This window comes from Lathyrus oleraceus, chromosome 4 (assembly GCF_024323335.1).
Source record: "Lathyrus oleraceus cultivar Zhongwan6 chromosome 4, CAAS_Psat_ZW6_1.0, whole genome shotgun sequence".
NCBI classification, from domain to species: domain Eukaryota; kingdom Viridiplantae; phylum Streptophyta; class Magnoliopsida; order Fabales; family Fabaceae; genus Lathyrus; species Lathyrus oleraceus.
In genome coordinates, this window is record NC_066582.1 from 359,870,080 (window position 1) to 359,884,810 (window position 14,731).

The window sequence follows — 14,731 nt, forward strand, 5'->3', positions numbered from 1 at the left end:
GAGTGGAAATGATGTGAAAATGAATCTTGGATTATGTGATTACGGACTTAAGGGTACATGGTTGACTTTGGTCAATTGGTTGACCAAAAAGTCAACAGTTGATCAAAAGTCAACATTTGACCAAAAGTCAACAGTTGTAAAAAAAATATTTTTTTTTATGGATAGTTGAATACTTCATGCTAAGAATCAAACCAGCCTTGAATAAATCTTAGCCAATGAATCAGGACCATGAATCTTCCAAGCCCATGATCCATCCATAATGGACCAGATGAATCAGATGAAACCTCAATCTTGAATGTATACCCCACTGATGATGATTCCATAGTCAGAATCTAGGGTTTCCACTCCCCAAAGTAAACCACATGATTTATGACCTGCCAATATCAATGACTAGGGTTTTGATGAATCCCAAATCCAAAAGTGACCCAAGTAAGGCCCTTGAACACCAATTATCCCTGATTAAGGTTTTAAGCCAAGCACAAAATTCCATAAGCAACATCTCAAACCATGGGTCCACAATTAGGGTTTAAAAGCCCAATTCATGCACAGAAGTCAAGCAACAAGATCCCACATGAGCATAGTCAAGAACTAGTGTTTGGATTCCTAGATGAATGTCAAGGTGTAGGCCTCATGAGTTAAGGTCCCAAAGAATCAAGCATGTAGGGTTCCCACCCACATGATGAATAATACCACAATCTTCAAGCCAAAACCCTGATTTTTAATAGCCATAAACCTTGAATCTATGATGCTTGTTAGCATGTATTAATCATGAATGAATGATGCACATGAATGAGTCATGAGTGAGTCTCAGGTCATAAGTCAGATGAAAAGCAAAAAGAGAGGGAAAATTTGGGGTACAACAGTAGTTGTCCAACATTTTTTTTTGAAGCCACACGAATTTGTTTTTGCTGGGGATTTTTCTTTTGATTCCTCTTTTTTTCCTTTTCGTTTTTTGCTTTCCCTAATTTTTGCATAGACTGATTTTTTAAGTTTGTGGTCCACCGGGATGCCCTAATTTTTGCCTAAGTCATTTGTTTTCGAGTTTTCGACTTAACGGGCTTTCCTTTTCCTCTTTTTTAATTGATTTTTTTTTTGCATTTCTGATTTTGCTGGACACAAATCGTGTGACATTTGTTTGTTTAATTTGTTGAAAGAGTCATAACTGCCTCGTTTCTTTTGTTAGTGACAGACAACCGTCATGGATTTGTGATTATCGACCTCGCGTGAGGGATGAGATGTGCTTGATCCTCAAATGGGATGCTTCCTTTTGAAATTTGAACGCAAGGTCTACCTAACTGAAGACCACCCTACCCTTAGTAAAGATTGTGGGTTTTTCATACAGAAAGAAACTCCTACTCCTTGGCTCAAAGGGGTTAACTAGGGATTATCTTCATTATACCTCCGGTGTTTGGGGATTGAAACATTGCCTTACATCTCCAACAAGGTTTTATTCAAAAGCATACAACCAATAGTCTCGTGTATTTGATTTCATCCTCCTCCTTTCGATTTGGCCTAAACAAGAGTTTGATATCGATGAATAAAAAAGAGAGAACATGAATGGATTGATTCAAAACATGCATATTCATTTCATTATTGTTATCAACTGAAAATAAGTGAGTTTTACAAGTGTATAATACATTGAAAAATAAAAAAAAATCAAATGAAAATGATTGAAAGGTCTAATGATTGTCAGTCTTGAGGAGACACTCTCATGTTGGATTGGTTATTCTAAGGGACGCCTCTACAACCTCGACACTTACTTGGACAAGGGATTTTCGTTCACCAACAGGTTCCCTCCTTGTAGAGTTAAGTACTTCTGATTAATCAGCTGTTGTACTCTATCTTTGGAAGTGTTGCAGTCCTCGGTCAAGTGTCCTGTTGACCCCACATGATATCCATATTGCACATTAAGGTCATACCTAGATGGGAATGGTTGCGGAGGAGGCTTCAGAGGTTTGGCAATCACCATTGAGCTCTGAATTAGATATGGCAAGAGTTGACTGTATGTCACAGGAATCGGATCTAGAGAAGCATTCCTTCGTTCTAGATTATTCTGAGGTATGTGCTGATTATGATATCCTCGGCCTTAGGCTTACTGATTTTGCAAAATCTGAGCTTGATGAGGTTGTTGATACCCTGTTGGTGCTTGGTGTTGGACTAGAGGATATTGGTAACGATTTGTAGTAGTATACGAGTAGTATGGCACGAGAGCCATGAGCACTTGAAACTGAGAATGAACATTTTCCATGACAACACTTTTTTCTCCCTCTATCTTCTTCTTTGGGGAGCCTAAATAGGTTTTTTCACTCCATCAAAAGTAGTGGCGACACTTTGAATCTTACCTCTCTTTAGGCAATTCTCAATTTGTTCCCCTACGACAACCAAATCTGAAAAATCGGAGGAAGCGCTTCCAACCATCCTGTCCAAGTAAGGACCTTGGAGAGTAGTCATAAACATGTCTATGAGCTCTCACTCCAGCAAAGGAGGTTAAACCCTGGCAGCCAACTCTCTACATCTTTGTGCATAGTCTTTGAATGATTCATAAGTTTTCTGGGTCAAGCTCTGAAGTTGGGTCCGATTATGAGCCATGTCAGTATTGTACTAATAGTGTTTGAGAAAAGCCTCTACCAACTCTCTACATGTTCTGATGTAAGTGCACTTAAGTTGCATGTACCATTCAAGAGACACTCCACTGAAGCTATCTTAAAAGCAATGCATCAGTAGTTTTTCATCATCAAAATAAGAAGCCATCTTTCTGCAATAAGATCAGATATGGGTCCTTGGATAACTAACCCCTTTATATTTTTCAAAGTCATGGACCTTGAACTTTACATGAATTTTAACACCTGGCACCAAACACATGTCGGAAGCATCAAACCCTAAGGCACTGGAACCCTAAATGGCCTTTATCGTTTCCTCCAGGACACAAAATTTCGTCTCCACCTCAGTAGTTGATGGTCCAAAGGCATCATAAACTGAGTCAACTTTTAGAATAAAGAAAACATCCTGATGGTCATCTATCTAGGGTTGAGCTCCCCCGTTGATAGGGATGTTGAATGTAGGACCAGCATTTTGATTCACAGGACCTCCCTCGGGAGGTAGCTGAGTCACAATTGGCAGATTTACAGGAGGATTCACAACAACAACCCTCAGAATGGCATGTCTCAAACCTTCTTGTCCTATATCCATAGCTTGCATAACTTTAATAAGTTGACGCATTTGGGCCCTCACGGTGAGCATATCTTCTCTCATTGCAGCCTGGTTTTGCTCTAGTTGGTCCATTACCAACCTATGGTTATTGCGAGTGTTGTAACGGTGTCGGGAAGTCAGGTTGACAGTAGAAAATTATGGGCAAAAGTCCAAGTGATAATGAGTTATCTTTGTTTTATTTCATGGAATGCATGATGATGCATGAAGGTATGCAAAAAGGATTTTTGTCCCCCAGGGAAATGCATATGTTAAATCATTTTTTGATGATATGATGAAATGAGATGAAACATCACATATTCAAAGGTTCGATGATGCAATAATTCAACTTCAAAAAGTTCAGCATATACACGATGATGCAATAATACTATGCAATAATGTAGGTTAAAAGCGCAATATGCTCTTGATAGTCTTCTTATACTGCCCGATGCAGGTTCAAAAGTTTGGTGCAATCATGATAAGGCAATAAATGAAATAAGGCAATAAAGATAAATCCCCCCAAAATAAAGAGGCAAACTGCAATATCTTTATCATATTCCAGAAAATTTGTCCATACTTCTTGATGTAGGTTCAAAGGTCTGACGTTACACGAGAACAAAGATATGTAGGGCCTCGGTTTCCAAAAAAAAATAATATCCTCTCACATGTGTGTACTATTCTTCCAAGGTAACCCTAAAAAGATCCCTAGAGTCAAGGACACATTTTGAGATACCATTCCCTAAGACGAATGACTCGTCGGACAATAATGCTCCCAAAAGAATCTCCTCTAGGTGTGGCGTCTCATGTTGACCATACTCGAGGACTAACTCCAAATAGGTCAATCACGACTATTTCCATAATACAATCTTGTGTTTGTACTAAAGCTCGGGTATAGAGCTTTTTTCTCATGTAGCATTAACCCAACCCAACAGAGAGTACGACAAAAATATCCGGAGTATGCAGAATATGAAGATTTAAAGCAATAAAGTATGTGATAAATGACATAAAGATAAAGCAAGTAAAGAGATAAAGGTAAACACCCAAACATATAAATAAAGCAAAATAAACTGGGCTTGACTTGCTTATGGGGTCCCTAACAGAGTCGCCAGTAGTCGCGCCGCGAAAGATACCTGAGCGCGTCGCACGCTCGAAGATATAACAAAGTTGCCATCAAAGTTTATTTATTCCTGAAGGAAAGGGAAAACATTGATAAAAACCAGTGGAAGAGAAAAAGGATAAAGAAATCGGTTATGCAAAGGGAAGGTATTAGCACCCCTCACATATGTTATATTCAACACGAACCATTTTGATTGTTCTTTGTTCAAATGGGTGTTACTACCTAAAGGTTACTTGCAAAAGAGGAAAAAGATTTAATAATTAGTGTGCTCGCTGAGGATTTTAGTCCTGTTCCTACGTATCCTGATAGTGTAATAAGGAAATCAAAGCTCTGCAGTTCATGGTAGGAAATACAGATGTGTTGGTTATTTTTAGTGAACAATGTTAACGTTTGTGTTCTAGAAGTTAAGCAGTGCCTGTATACTCGCGAGAGACTTAAGTGTTTGTTTGTTTGCGGTAGAATGGATGCGCTTGGATCATATTCTAGCAGTTAAATGTTACTTGTATGCTCCTCCCTCTCATTCCTTCTCCACTGCTTAAGACTCGTGGCACACAATTCAGATCGTATTTTTAAGTATTTTTGAATTTATTTAGAAAAATGGTTTTAGTCTTAATGAAAAATGAAAGAAAAGGAGAAAGTCCGAAGGCCAAGGTCATGATATCCAGTTTGCCTGCAGCATCTGTATGGAAGAAGACTTGTCAATTATCCGATTTAAATTGCACTAAAGTCTATGATTAGAGGTGAATACTCTTCGCAACTGGGTCATTCGTCCCGTACTCAAAGATATTCAGAATGAGGATAAGAATGCTCCATCTCACCCCTTTACTATTACTTAAGGCTCGTAGCGCGAAATTTGCATCATAACTAACAAGTTGTTGAAGAAGAACCTTTGTTGTGGTTGGACATTAATCCATTCTTCAGTCTGTCTGCAATGTTATGTTTGACTTGGATTGACTTGAATGACTTGAGTGTGAAGTCTTGAGAGATCCAAAGCAACTCTAGTACATGGAACTAGTCTTATTAATTGATCAAGAGACTTTTGATCACTTGACTAGACAGAGGGAATATGAACATGTCAAAGGATTTAGTTGATCAAAGAAGACTTCGATCAACTTAATTAAACAGGATATAATCCAGTTGAAACTCAGGCACAATGATTCTAAACCTATGTTCTAAGGGAAAATCAATGTATCATGCTTCAATTTCTAAAATTAAAACCTAGAATTTAAGATGAACATGATTAAAATCTACTTAGAAAATTAATCCTAAAAACTAGAGATTAAATTCTAAACAGTGCACTATTTTTGTTAATTTTCACAAAATATGAATTAAATGCCAAAAACAAATAGAACAAAAAATCATAGCTTGTTATTTATTTTCTAAGTATTTTTCCATACAAAATACCAAGGTAAAGGAAGTACTAAAATGTAGTAAATGCAGTCAATTAAAACAAAACCAAAGATTTAAAAGAAGAAGAAAAAACTAGCAGTAGAGGGTGTATCATGTGGAGTTAGGGTGTTGTAAGTGAAATGGATGGGCTTTGGAACCTCAAGCTCAAAACAATTCAACCTATGCAGTGGGGGTGTGCCATAGAATTGAGGGTGTATGTAGTAAAATGTTGGGCCAAAGGCCCAACCAGATCCAAACCAAGGCAACGTAAGCAAGGACACACCTCAATGCTCCGACCAATTAAAACACACTTCCCTCTCAAATGAATCTGGCTGGAACTGTCAACTCCATCGCGCCAGAATTCGCCACCGGCGATGACGAAGACTCAAATCAACAAATACTCACATCATCCTCTTCGTCTCACTGAGCACTGTCCAAATCCAACCTCGACTTCTTCTAATTCTTACCCTATCACCTAAACCGGACCATTTATCACATGAACCTTAAAACCTAAAACTAAAATTAAACACTAACCAGGAGGAAACCAAACCTAAATTCTTAGGGCTTTGGTTCCTCAAACCTCCAATTACATGTTGGTAACTAGTTCAGAGTAAAATGAAGAAGAAGATGCTCACCTGCTAGAGATGAGGAATTCCTATACGAATTGCAGTCCGAATATGAAGATGAAGATGAAATTCAAAGAGAAGCCATCAATATTCTGGTAATTCTTGAATCTACAACTTCTTCCCTTCCCCAATTCTTCATTCTTCTTCTATAATTTCTTTAGTCTGTAGGAAACGAGTATGCTTGCTTTGTTCTTGTGATTGTTGTTGTTACCATTTTGATGCGCGTGAGATTGATTGCAATTGATGAAGAACTCAGAGATATAGAGAAATTCGAGAGTGAAAGAAGATGGAGAAATCTGAGAGTAGTTTTGAGAAGTGATGTGTATCTCCAATGATTGGGGATGTGATGGACTTGTATAAATTAGATCCGTTAATTCCGTTAGGCTCAATTAGATTTCATTTATTCAATTTGGTTAGACGTTAAAACTATGTTAATTGATTCAATTTAGTTATTTTTAAAACTTGAGGTTAGTTGGAATTGAGTTAACTGAAACTTTATTTGAAGCTATTAGTGATTCTGTTAAAGTTAGTTGCAGTGAGGAGGAAAAGGGTTAAATTTCTCAATTATGTTAGTAATCTTTGTTAATGAGTTGATTAGGACCTTGGATCTGTTAAAAAAAATGACTCTATTAGATGTTAGTTTCTACTGTTGAATTAGTTAGTGAAGTTACTCATGTTAATGCACTGTAATGAATTGCGTTTAATGGAAAAGAAAAGTAATAAATGAACTGTTATAATTGAATTTAGAAGTTATTGAAGTTATGAGAGTTGAGTTGTTATTGTATGGTTAGTGAAATGGAATGGTAATTAGTGAATATGTGTAGCAGCATGTTAATTGACTTGTTAGAGTGTTAGTTGATTTTGAAATTGGTTAAAAGCTGCGTTGCATAGGTAAGGGTATGAACCCGGTACGGGTACTGGTACGGAGTACGGAATTTTTAGAAAAACTAAGATACGGGTACGTTACTATAATTTTCTTAAATAGAATTACAAAAATAACAAAAGAGTTATATTGTTTAAATAACAACAAAACATTATAATTACAAAACAATTTTCTTAAAAAAAGTTAATATCTACGCAATAACATAAATAAATCACACTTAAAAAGTATTCATAAATCACAAAATCATGGTTGAATATCAATATTTTTTTCTCCAATATCATTAAAAAGAACGGTTTTTAGTTCAGGTTTATCGAGAGAAAGACTAACAACTTCAAAAATATCAACTACATCAAATAAATCTTATTCAACTCCGTCAATATCCCACATTTTTGTTGTTCCAACATTATAAACCTTAATATAAGAAGACAAAGATTTGTATGAACAAAAACTAAATCCTCAGTCCTCTTTGAATTGAGCCTATTTCTTTTCAATAAGTGAATAAATCTAATTGTGCTCCAATTTCTCTCCATAGAAGATGAAGAATTTGGTTGTGAAAGAACTTTTTTATTTCTAAATAGAATAATTAATCTAATTTTTATTTAGAAAAAAAGCTCAAATTATACCATTAAAAAAAAATAAAAAAAGTTGGATACTTGGTACCAAATATGCACTGTTTGCTGTACCAACTTAAATAAAAAACAAACAAAAATTGATACGACTTCGGTGCGTACCGTACGCGTACCGGTACCCGGTACATACCCGGTATTGGTACTGTAGCGGTAAATTCATGACCATCAAATCATGGATAAGCTTAACGTCAATACCACCAGAGTCACCACCGCACTTTTATTGTTTCCAAAGGAAAAGGGAAAAATACGAACAAAAATCCAAAGATAAGAAGTTTTCAAATCAAAATTAATAAAATGTCGGAGATTACAGGTAAGGGGATTAGTTGCACAAAGGGAAGATGTTAGCATCTAAAGTGTCCTAGGTACTCCTAGGGAGCCCTTTTTTTATGCGTGTATGTGTTTTTGGTATAAAAGATATTTGAGAAAAATATAGTGTGGGGATGAGAAAAGAATTCGTTGATTATATTTTTGTCTTTGACAATACCTTCGGACTTATGCCTACGTACCAACATAAAAATGAGGGATCAAAATCTCGTAGTTCGTGGTAACAATTTCAAAATGAGTGAGTTACTTTTAGCAGAAATTTAATTGAGAAGGGCACAAAAGGGCCAAAGGTTTGAATGAGGTTGTTAGTTCTTTTGTCTTTTGAAACATTAAGTCAATATGATTAGATTTATTTACAAATTTGATTTAGGAAAAAAAAGTTCAAAAATTCAATGGCATAAGGCCAAAGTTTCTACTTGAAATAAGGTCTAAGTTTGAAACCATAAGCAAAGAAAGTTTTTGAAAAGGGGGAGAGATTTTGAACTTTAAGAAGTATGAGGAGATGAAGAGGCTATCCTAAGCATAAAATTAAAAGTTAAGAGTTGAAAAAGATCTAGCCAATGGGATGTAATCCAACAAACAAGAATGTCAAATAGAAATCCATTTTCACTTGGACTCAGAATCAAGCAATAATCATCAAGCAATTAACAATATCAGACATCATGAAGATCAAGGCATCAAATAAAGATAGCCACATCCAAGCAAGCAAATCCCATAGCTAGCAGTCTTCTTTGTCTTCTCATAAATCAGATGAAATATCCCTTTATAACTCAGAACAAAGCATCAAACACAAGATTAAAATAACAATTAGCACCAAGATAAAGTAGCAGATGAATTCAAACCAATCCCAAGACTTGCACCAAATGACGACTTAGTTCACAATAACTCGCTCTCAAAAATGTTGGCATTGGCCAAGTCCTTTTGCATATGGAATGTTGCCTAGTTCTAAGTCCAAAAGTTCATATCAAGATCAACAGTCCATCAAACTTTTTTAGGGTTTTTGTTGTTTATTAAGTGTTTTAAGGTTCTAAGACCACAAACAAAATCAAGATGCACAAACAAATATATACAATCACAAGATATGACTCAAATGAGTAAAGTGAAAATGGCATAAACATAAACAAATTAAATGAAATGTAAATGACAATGAATGATAAATGACTGAAAACTAAATTGCATAAAGTAAATGACTTGAAACTAAAGCAATATTAATAAGAGTTAGTCAAATGTTAGTTAAGTGTTAATGGTGTTTTGCTTTTTAATTGATTAAGTCATTCTTTGGAGAACACTCAATCATCCATTCACAAGCATGGATCCTTAAACCAAGACATCTTTCATAGAAAGGAAAAAAAGTCATGTTTCCATACAATACCATGAAGGGCAGGAGACTTACAATCTCACTTACTAGAATGATATGCCTTTAGGGTCAAATTTAGCTCTATGTAAAGCAATCGTAATTGGACTTATGTAGAAGTCACAACTATCTGAGACTGGGCAATAAAGATTTAGGTGTTAATGCATGTTAGAGATTCAGTATAATGAACCAAACTCCTAAAACATACCACACAGTAAAAGAAAAGATCAAGAGGGATGGACCTATCTCATCCATACTTGTATTGATTCATCTGACACAAGGTCATTGATGAACCAATTAGCCTTAGGACATTTGAGATTTCATTGGTCAATGAAAGGAATGAGAAAGAATAGGGATGAAGATGAAGGGGGGGGGGGGGGGGGGGGGATGAGAGAAACACAAATTGGTCATGGGAGGAATTTTATCAAATTAAAATCATTCATTCATTTTGGGAGATGAAATATACATTTCATCAATCCCCTAAATCCAATGATTTTAATCCAACAAAAGTCAAATCAACCTTGACCAAGGCCCAAACAAATAGTCAAACATTACAAGACCATAAAAATGGCTAAACATAATTTTACACAATTAATCAATTAAAAATGCATTAAAATACAATTTAGTTTGGACAAAACCTAAAACCTCTTCAAAACACCAAATAAATGGCCAAGAGATTTATCCTAGGTCAAACAAGGTCAAAGGACCTTAGACAAAAAATTTCATGATTTTTGAAAAGTCAGAAGTATTTTTAAACAATTAAAAATATGTACAAAAACATTTAATTCATGAAAAATATCAAAATGAAACCAAAAAATAATTTTAATTCAAAAAATGAAAGAAGAAAATATTTAAAGATTTTTGGTGAAAGTCCCATATTTTTTAGATTAAAAATATAATTATTATGAATTAAACAAAATAAAACAATTAAACATAAAATCAGAAATTAAAAAAAAAACAAAAAAAAAACAAAGGCCATCATATCTCCCTCATTAATTGAGGTGGCATATCTGATGTCCAGAAGCGCGCATTCCACCAACACTTGAGTCAAACGCGTGGCATAAGTGATGATCACATTGGATGATCAGGATTAGAACATGGAGGGAAGATCTGATGGATATGAGCAAGCCACCACACCACCGGAGCTAGGGCTTTGGTTGTCTTCTCCGGTGGACCTCATCGGACTGGTCCACCACCAACCACCATGAAAATGAAAAGCAAGGACATTATTTCAAAGGAAAAATGCTCAGGAGCTTGAATTTGACCCCCATTTTTTTCAATTCCAAGTATATTGAAAGATAAATGGATTTTATATTTGAGGTGCATGATCTGATTTGCTTCGATTTGACCTCAAAGTAACTCAATCTTGTTGCCTACATTGGTAGGACTTCATCCAACCAGAAATCTCAAAGAATAGTGAAGAATTTAGAGAGAATCGAAGAGATGAAAATTCTAAAAAATTACCTTCGAAGGAGCTTCAACCTTGCTTGATCTTGATTCCAGTTGTCCTTGGCTTGGTTTCAGAAGCTTGTAGGAGGTGATTAGGATCAAAGAAAAGCTTGGACTCTTGGAGTTTCGATCTCAAAACAAAATGAGATTTGAAGCTCTATTTTCAAATGAAAACCTTCAAGATTATCCTTTAATGGTGAGGGTTTGAATTGCAGGTTCAAAGCTTGGGCATGAGGTCCTCAATTCTGAGTCATGAGGGTTGTATTTATAGCCAATATGATTCATTTCCACACACTTCCAAATTTTCCCAAATTTAGCAATTTGCATTGCATCCTTGCATGGGCGTGTGATAGGACCATCAAGTGATGTATTCAGGTTCAAAAATGCTTGTGTGCAATGCTGAAATCATGTCATGTGGCCATGCATTTGAATTTGAAATGTGAAGGTGAAATCCATCCAAATGGTCCTTTGAGAAGAACCCATGCGAAAGTCCTTCATTCCTTAGCCAAATGAGGCGATCTTGGAATTTTTGGAAAGGTGAGATCAAGGGGAACAATGTTTATGTTGAACACTTTTCCATTTGAAGCTTGGATAATGATTAATTTTGAGGTGGAGGTTTGAAAAATCAAACATATTTGAAAATTTTCTAAGTACCAAGTCAAATGTTCACTTCTTCCACCTTGAATAACTTTTTCTATGGACTTCAAATGGGAAACTTTCCTGCATAAAAGTTGTCACCCTTTCAAAAATATTCAATTAGGTCACAAATTTGACCTTATTTGGATTTGGCATGAAGGAGTTATGCATTTTAGAAGTTGAGGAAAATCACTTGTTCAATGGTAATGGGCAGAAATGACCTATAATGTTTCCTCTTGGCACATGCATTTGCAAGTTGAATTTTAACTTCTTACAAACATCAAAGTTGAAAAGGACATCTTGAATTTGATCATGGAACTTGAATGGATTTCATTGCATAGGAATTGAGAAAATTACGGTCCTTGGAAGTTGACCTCCTAACTAGGGTTCAAACAAAATGACCTATAATATTTCACCATAAAAAATGACTTTACAAGCAAAACTAGCTCTTTACTTAAACATAAAAGTTATTTGGAATGTTATAATAAGTAAAGTTTATCTTTGAATAATTTTCATATGACAAAAATTGTAGGAGATAGGGTCTAGGGAACCCCAGTTTTGACCAGTTGACTTTCTCTGATCAACCACCATGAACCAACTTGCAAAGTTGACATTCTCTGGATATTTGGGACTCATGGAGGATCATATACACATAAGATGATGTAATATCAAGTATTACTTGAAATATTTGATCAAATGTTGAAGAAACTTGTGGAGGAAGTCACATAAGATACCCAGATGAATTAGGGCTTCCAAGGCAAACAAGCTTCAAACTCTTGATGTTTTCTTAATCAAAATGGTATGTGAATACCATGGGGATCCATATATGATGTATAGAATCAATGTAAACCATCTCTTGATTAGTATCTTGCATTGAGGGTCTCAAACCCTAGGTATGAGCTTGATGAGGCATTGATGGATGCACACACTACCTACAAAAGCAACAAATTATACATTGACATATTTTTGGTATTTTGGTTAGTAAATAATGAAAAAAAAGTATGATACAATAAAATGTGCTTGGTGACCTCTCCCAATGCAAACCCAATGAATGAGAGGTAAGGAGGATGGCAAGGTGTGATCCCAAAGTCAATGCATATGATGAGATGTCATAAGGAATCTTAGGGCCAAATTAGGGTCTTACAGGTACTTCATCTAAAATGGAATACCCGTGCTTCACAGGTTAAAAGTTATGAATCGTTAAGAAGATGTTAGCATTTTTGGAACGAGAGCTTAGTGTATTAGTGATTCAATTAACAATTGGGCTTTGGTTAGAACTAGTTTAGTAGGAATGTTATGGCAAAATGCTAATTGTGAGTTAGTGTAGGTTAATTATTTTAAAAAAGAAAACTATTAAATGCTTATTAGTGGAAATGTCAGTTCATGTTATGTCAATGTATGAATGAAGTTATGCAGATTCTATTATGCTTTAGCTCTAGGTTGGATGTTAGTAATAAGTTTAATTAGTTAACTGTTAGCATGTGAAACTAGGCTGAGTTAGAAAACAGGGAAATGCTAAGTTAATTATGTGTTTTAAAAAAATGTTGAATTGTTATTGTTAATTTGAGGACTGCTATAGCATTGCAAGTGAATTTCAAGGAAGTATGTTTGTAGGTAAAAACCTATTGGTTGCAAGTTAGTAAAAATCAATTGGTTTGTATAAAGATTCTGAATTGGATTGTGGGCATGTTGCCCTGCTAGAATTGACAGGTGAATGTTATTGATGAAGTGACTTAATGCATTGTTGGGTTTTTCTTTGTATGATGCATGATTGGTACACGATGGGTTTGCCACAATGCTTGGATGTATGCTTGGAGAACATGTATGCTTGAAGAAGTTTGGATCAATGTAAAGAATGGAGAATAGACTTTAGGACTTTAGGTAAAGGTTGGTGAGTTGACTTTGGTCAACTGGTTGACCAAAAGGTCAACAGGTGACCAAAGTCAATTATAGGTCAAAAAATGAAATTTTGTATGTAATGACTTGGATTTGTGTATTGGTGTACTGATTTGTAATTAAGCAAAGAACTTGTGTATGGTTTGCCCCTTAATGACTTCTTCCTTCAAATTGTGACCTTGGAATTACCCTTGTGTAAACAACTTGAATTTACTTTGCTTTTTTAATCATGATCTTGAATATGAACTTTGGGTATCAATTTGTAATGTCCTGAACTTTGATTGTCCATGCCTTGAATGCAATGCACACTTTCACGATTGGCCCTTGTGAATACTGATTAAACAAAACTCTAAATGCAACATCCAAACACTAATGAATCAAAAACCTGAAGCAATAACTAAGCACCAATGAATCAAAACCCTAAAGCAACACCTAAGCACTAATGAATCGAAACCCTAAAGCAACACCTAAGCATTAATGAATAAAAACCCTAAAGCAACACCTATAATCCTTAAGTGTCAAAAGTTAACAAATTAGGGTTTTGTGAACCCTGGTTCACAAAGTGAGCTTCTCTACTTGAGCACATCAACCAAGACACCTAAGCTTGATTCTTGGGAAAATCCTAGTTTCATGTCAATCATGATAACAAGAACCTCTGAATCCAAGATGCTTAATGCAAATGGTAAAATAAATGTGTTATGATCCCAATGCATTAAAAATGAATCATCAACCAAAAGTAAGATGAAAATGAAAAGGGGAGGGAAAATTTTGGGGTATAACATCTCTCTCTAACTTTCTTTACAATTTGTGAATTCATTGAGTGTGCAATTTCATATACTGATAATTCTGTTTATGTTGAAATAATTTAAATTGTTTCGTAAGATAATTGTAATCTATAAAATTGCAATTGTTTTTCACATCAACAACACAAAGAAAAAATCATCTTGGTGTTCATTGAACACCAGTGTTTGATAAATTTTTGTAGTCAATTTTTATTTCTTAATTTCATTGGAAGTTGATTATCGAAGTGTAAAATTGTTCAAATGTTATTTTAAAAAACCTATTGATTTGTTTTCTCATCATTGTGGTGTGGTAATTTCATTTAATTACGGTTTAATACGCATATCCGATTTTTCTAATAACGGTTTGGGATAGACGAGTATTGATCCAGAAGCGCTTTTGCTTTCCATAGAAAATATTTTTCTAAACCAAATTTTTAATCAAAGAAAATTTTATTTACGG

The 14,731-nt window shown here is 35.1% G+C and overlaps 1 long non-coding RNA gene across 1 annotated transcript; it reads left to right on the forward strand.

Annotated features, from left to right (window-relative positions):
• Positions 1–5,661: 5,661 nt before the first annotated feature.
• LOC127075459 (uncharacterized) lies at positions 5,662–13,735 on the forward strand. The gene is made up of 2 exons (XR_007786453.1): positions 5,662–6,413; positions 13,295–13,735. It is a non-coding gene; the product is annotated as an uncharacterized LOC127075459 (long non-coding RNA).
• The last annotated feature ends 996 nt before the right edge of the window (positions 13,736–14,731 follow it).